We start from the raw sequence: 6,000 nt of genomic DNA on the forward strand, positions 1-6,000 counted from the left end.
TAATAAGAAACTGTATATATCTATCAGCTGACAAACCTTTGATTTTAACCTACCTGAAAGATGGCACTTCTGGCTGCAGTCTTCCTTGTAATATTTCAGTAAGCTTCCTTCCCTGAAGTCAGATTTAACAAGCAACCTTCGATACTGTAGGACAATATGTACACGGGGAAGTGAAATCGTGATTGTGAGAGTGAACCTGGTGGCCACTTTATTAGGTACACCTGCTTGTTAATGGAAATATCTGATACTGATCTCTTCGATTTACACCCACAATTGTCTCTAGAGTTTACAGAAAATGGTGCAAAAAAAACACAACCAGTGTGTGGCAGTTCTGTGCGTGTGTGTGTGTGGGGGAGGGGGGAACACCTTGTTAATGAGAGTTCAGGGGAGAATGGCCAGACTTGATTCAAGCTGACAGAAAGGCAACATAAACTCAAATAAGCATGCGTTATGCCAGGAATGTGCAGAAAAGCATCTCTGAAATCAACACGTCAAACCTTTAAGTGGTTGGGCTACAGCAGCAGAAGAAAGGTGTAAAGAAGGTGATGAGTGGATAGAATGTAAAGAATATCTTCAATCAAATGAGGCTGTGGTAATGAACTGATAAAGTTATTGATAATATTAATGGAGATAGAAAAAAAGTCTAAGGAACATATAAAAGCTGTGAAATGCAGAAAGTGCCAAGCACAATCGTCTGTGAATGGATAACCTACCACAGAATTGACCAATTGTAGAAAGTAAGGAAGTTCAAGTATGAATTGAATGTCCACTTTGCAGAGCATTCAGTTTGTAAGTGCTCCTGCGCTTCAGTTTCCCATGGCTTTAATTCTTCCCAGTCCAACCTATTATTTAGTGGCTTTGGCACTGCTTTAAGAAGCCACAACATGACCTTGAAAATAGTATCTCATTGTATATTTTGTAACTGATTTCATATGGAAGGCAAAGCCATACAAGATGAAAATCTGGAGACAAAAGTGGAAGGGCAACTTTAAAATAATTTCAATTGCTAGGGAAAAGGCACTAGTGTGGGAACAGTAGTGTGGCATTAGCTCCAGTAATCTAGTTTTGATCCTCTTATACCTGGGCCCCACTTTGTGATTGTTGTTTCTTATGGCAGATGTTTTTCTTTTCACTCTTATCATTGCTTTTGTCAAGCCACTCCTCCAGCTCGTGGCCGCATTGATGGATCGCGGCAAAGCCTCTCTGTTCTTGGTTGAGAGGACATGTTTGGACCAAGTGGAGGATGTCCTGGGTTGGGCGCAATATATATTGAAAAGTAGGTTTGATTCATGATAAAGTGTGGGCCGGGAGGGGCAGACGTGATCACGTCTGTTCGGGAGCCGGGGTTGGATCAATTTTCGTCTGACATCTCATCCACAACTGTTCCAACATCATCTGATGGAATCCTTGGAGCACGCAGGCCTCTGCACGATGTCAACGCGTAGATTCAGGTTGTGGAGTATGCACATTTTCCCTGGGTGTTCAAATTTACTTCCACATCCCAGATGTGTGCTGATGGGTTAATTGGCTACAGTTTTTTTTAAAAAATGGCCCTGGTATAGGTGTGTAGTAGGAGATTAACATATATTTTAGCATCTAAGTAATAATTGCAGGGAAATAATTGAAGGGAAATGGTACTGAATGCACTGAGCCTGCGTAAAAAAAAAAAAAAAAATAATGGAACCTAATATTGATGTGCTACCTCAGCTTAATTGCTTGCATTCTACTGTGGTTTAAAGAAGTAGCTACACTGATCATGGGTGTGCTCTTGTAAAACTTCCAAGATTCTAGAAAGTCCCAGTGACTGAGAAACTGTACGCCGTGTTCAAGAAAGGCAACACAGCATTTTAGAATTTCATTTATCTTTAAACTGATTGTATTGCCTTAAATGATCTTACTGCCTTGTTCAGTAAGTTGTCAAGGAGCTGTCTAGCTTTTTCCATAACACTCTCAACTTGCTAATTATATCAGTTAATTTAGTTACACTACACTTGGTATCTTCGTTCAAGCCATGACTGTAGTTTGAGAATAGTGAAGCCCATCATTACCGCCCCCCCCCCACATGGCACCCCACTAGTTGCTGATTGGCAATCTTCTGTTCATAACAATTCATTATCCTACTCCATGCACTCCAGTGCAGTAACCTTTTACATGAAACTTTATCAAGTGCGTTCTTCTAAATCTGGCTGGCATTTATTCTTCCAGTTTGTTGCATCCTCAGAGGCTTATGCCCTGTTATGCCTTTAATAATGGATTTCTTCATTTTTAGTTTTACCTCGATTCTTAAGTGGTAATGTTACATGCGTGGTTTCTCCAATGCTTTTGGAACCTCTTTAGAGTCTAATGAATTTTGGTAGATTGCAACTGAAGAAGCCACTATCCTGGAGCCATTTCCTTTAAAATGCCAGAACAAGTGCAAACAGGACAGATAATTCAAAGTAAATTTATTATCAAAGTACATAGATGTCACCCCGAGATTCATTTTCTTGCAGACATTCACAGTAAATAAAAGAAACACAATAAAATCAATGAAAGGCCACCTGCAAAACAATGCAAAAGCCAACAAACTGCAAATACAGAAGGAAAAGAAAGTAAATCATTAAACAATAAATATTAAGAACAGGAGATGAAGAGTCCTTAAAAGTGAGCCCAAAGGTTGTAGGAGCAGTCAGTGATGGAGTGAGTGAAGTTATCCCCTTTGGTTCAAGAGCCTGATGGTTGAGGGGAACCAGCTTCCTGAAACTGGTGGTATGGCCCCGAGGCTCCTGTACCACCTTCCTGATGGCAGCAGTGAGAGGAGTGGATGGTGGGGGGTCCTTGATGGATACTGTTTTCCTTTGACAGCTCTCCATGCAGATGTGCTCAATGGTGGGGAGGGATTTATGTGTGATGGAGTGGACCATTTCCACAACTTATTGTAGGCACATCTGTTCAAGAGCATTGGTATTTCTATACCAGGCCATGATGAAACCAAACAAAGTACTTTCCAGCACACAACTATAGAAGTTAGACAAAATTTTAAATGACATGCTCAAGCTTGCAAACTTGTAAGAAAGTAGAAGTGCAACTATGCTTTCTTTGTAATGGCTCTTATGTGGTGGACCCAGGGCAGATCCTCTGAAATGATGGTTGGCATCTGTCTGTCTCCAAGGACAATGGGTGATGATCATCATCACAAACCTGGGCGGGAGGTATGGAGATCCTGAGATACTCAGTCGTCAAGACACCCCTCTTGGCCTCACCAATGTAGTCCAAAGGAAAGCTTATGAAGCAATGCGTTTGGCACCAGCTTGGCTGCAGGAGCTGCCGGAAGGATGTTCAATGATGTCCAGCTGCTGTTTGGGTTTACTTCCGTAGCCTTCATCTACCCATAGCTGGGGATATGGTTCACGAGCACTAAGACGTGTCCACACACTGGTGGGCCTGTGTGCTATGAATGTGGCAGCCAGACCTTCTCCCTGTACTCTGTAGTTTGGCCTGAGTCCGAAATGGGTTCAGTTTCCACGTGACATCAGTGGGGAGGCACTACATGAGGCTTGCTGTTGGAGAGGCTATGTACTGGCAGAGAGAGACTTGCACATTCAGCTCTCCTTTTCGTAAGACTACTAGCCAGAGGTGGAAGCTGAAAGTGAGAGCGACAAGCACAACCCACTACACTACCACACTAGGTGCATCACAACAGCCATTTTGACACCTCTGAAATGGTAATACTGAAAAATTTAAGGTTGCTAATCCTCTCCTCCTCTGATACTGATGAGACTAGCTGATGGACCTCCAGTTTCCTCCTCCTGAGGACAATAATCAACTCCTTGGTCTTGTTGACATTGAGTGAGAAGCTGTGGCACTTCTCAGCCAGATTTTCAATTTCTTCCCCCAACCCCCCCCACCCCATATGCTGATTTATTGCTACCTTTGATTCAGCCAACAACAATGGTGTCATCAGCAAACTTAAAAATGGCATTGGAGCTGTGCTTAACCTCTCAGAAGTATAAAGAGTACAGTAGGGGGCGAAGCACACAGCCTTGCAGTGCACAATGTGGCAAAAATGGTACTTTGTATTATGTCAAAATTAACTTATTAAATAACCACAAGCTAACCAGCAGCTAATCCAGACTTTGGAAGTTTGGAAAGGAGGGGACTTCAATCAGACCCACTGCCCAAAGATAAAAGGCAGCAGCAGGTTGCAGCAACATAATAGAGTTTTGACCAGTGACCAATCGGTGTCTGTGATTGATTAGTAAGAGCAAGTAAAAGGAAGTTGGGGGCAAGCACAATGACCATCGCCTGATTGGACAGAGAGCCAGAGTGGCTTCAGCAAAGACAGGTTTTAGTCAGAGAAAGCAAAGGAAAGAAAAATTCTTTTTTTCCTCCTTGTCTCTGCTCAGTTAAGACAGAGATGACAGGCAGGATAGTGACATGTTCCTTTTGCGGGATGTGGGAATGCAGGGAGACCTCCAGTGTCTGATGGCTACAAGCTGCAGCTTCTAACAAACCACATTCAGGAGTTGGAGCTGGATCTGGATGAACTCTGAATCATTCGGGAGGCTGAAGCGGTGATAAGTAGGACATAGAGAGAGGTAGTTACACCCAAGGTGCAGGACACAGAAACTGGGTGACAGTCAGGAAAAGGAAGGGGGTTAAGGAGCCAGTGCAGAGCACCCTTGTGGCCACCCCTCTCAAAACAGATATGTCACTTTGGATACTGTGGGGGCAGGAGGAATGACCTAACAGAGGAGTCACAGTGGCCAGGTCTCTGGAATGGTGTCTGCCTCTGTGACTTGGAAGGAAAGGGGGAAAAGAGGCATGCTGTGGTGTTGGGGGATTTGTTAGTTAGGGGAATGGACAGGAGATTTTGTGGGCAAGAACGAAATTCCCAGTTGGTATGTTGCCCCCTAGGTGCCAGGGTCCGGGATATCTCAACTTGAGTCCTCATCATTCTTAAATGGGAGGGTGACAAGCCAGAAGTTGTGGTCCATGGAGATACCAATGACATGGGTAGGACAAGTGATGAGGTTCTACATAGGGAGTTCAGAGAGGTAGGTGCTAATTTTAAGGGCAGGACCTTCAGGGCTGTGGTCTCAGGATTACTACCCATGCCATGTGCTAGAGAGTCTAGAACTAGGAAGATTATACAGTTGGTGTAGGAGGGAGGGTGTAAGATCTTCGGATCACTGGGCTATGTTCCAGGGAAGGTAGGACCTGTACAGCAGGGACTGTTTGCACCTGAACTGGAGGGGGGCAAATACCCTATCGAGGAGGTTTGTAAATGCTGTACTGTGGGGTTTAAACTGGAGTTGTAAGGGGTATGGGAACCTGAGTGCCAGAATCATTAGTGGAGAGATTGTGGAGGCAGATCTTGGTGAGACCTCAGATAAAGTTAGGAATTAAAGGGTTGATCATGGTGTGACTAGTATTCTCAGCTGCCTATATTTTAATGCAAGAGGTATCGTAGGAAAGGTGGATAGTAGTGTTGAAGATGGGATAGCTGATTTACAAACAAAGTCAATGTGTATTGTGAAGAAGCTGTTGATAGGGCAAAATTGCAGTCAGCAGGATGAGTTGCAATGTGAAAGCAGACGCAATCAAAAATACAGGACTGAAGGTGTTATATTTGAATGTGCACAGTATATGGAATAAGGAAGATGAACTTGCAGCCCAGTTGCAGATTGGCAGATATGATGTAGGCATCACTAAACCATGGCTGAAAGATTATAGCTTGGAGCTGAATATCCAAGGATACAAGGATTGAAAGGATGTGCAAGAAGTCAGAGGGGGCTGTGTTGCTCTGTTGGTAAAGAATGAAATCAAATCATTAGAAAGAGATGACATAGGGTTGGAAGGTGTTGAATCATTGTGGATAGAGCTAAGGGCTGTAAGAGTAAAAAGGCGCTGATGGGAGATGTATACAGATACCCAAACAGTTGTAAGGATGTGGTCTACAAATTACAATGGGATATTGAAAATGTACGCCAAAAGTGCAATGTTACAATAGCTCTAGGG

Source organism: Mobula birostris, chromosome 4 (assembly GCF_030028105.1).
Source record: "Mobula birostris isolate sMobBir1 chromosome 4, sMobBir1.hap1, whole genome shotgun sequence".
NCBI classification, from domain to species: Eukaryota; Metazoa; Chordata; class Chondrichthyes; order Myliobatiformes; family Myliobatidae; genus Mobula; species Mobula birostris.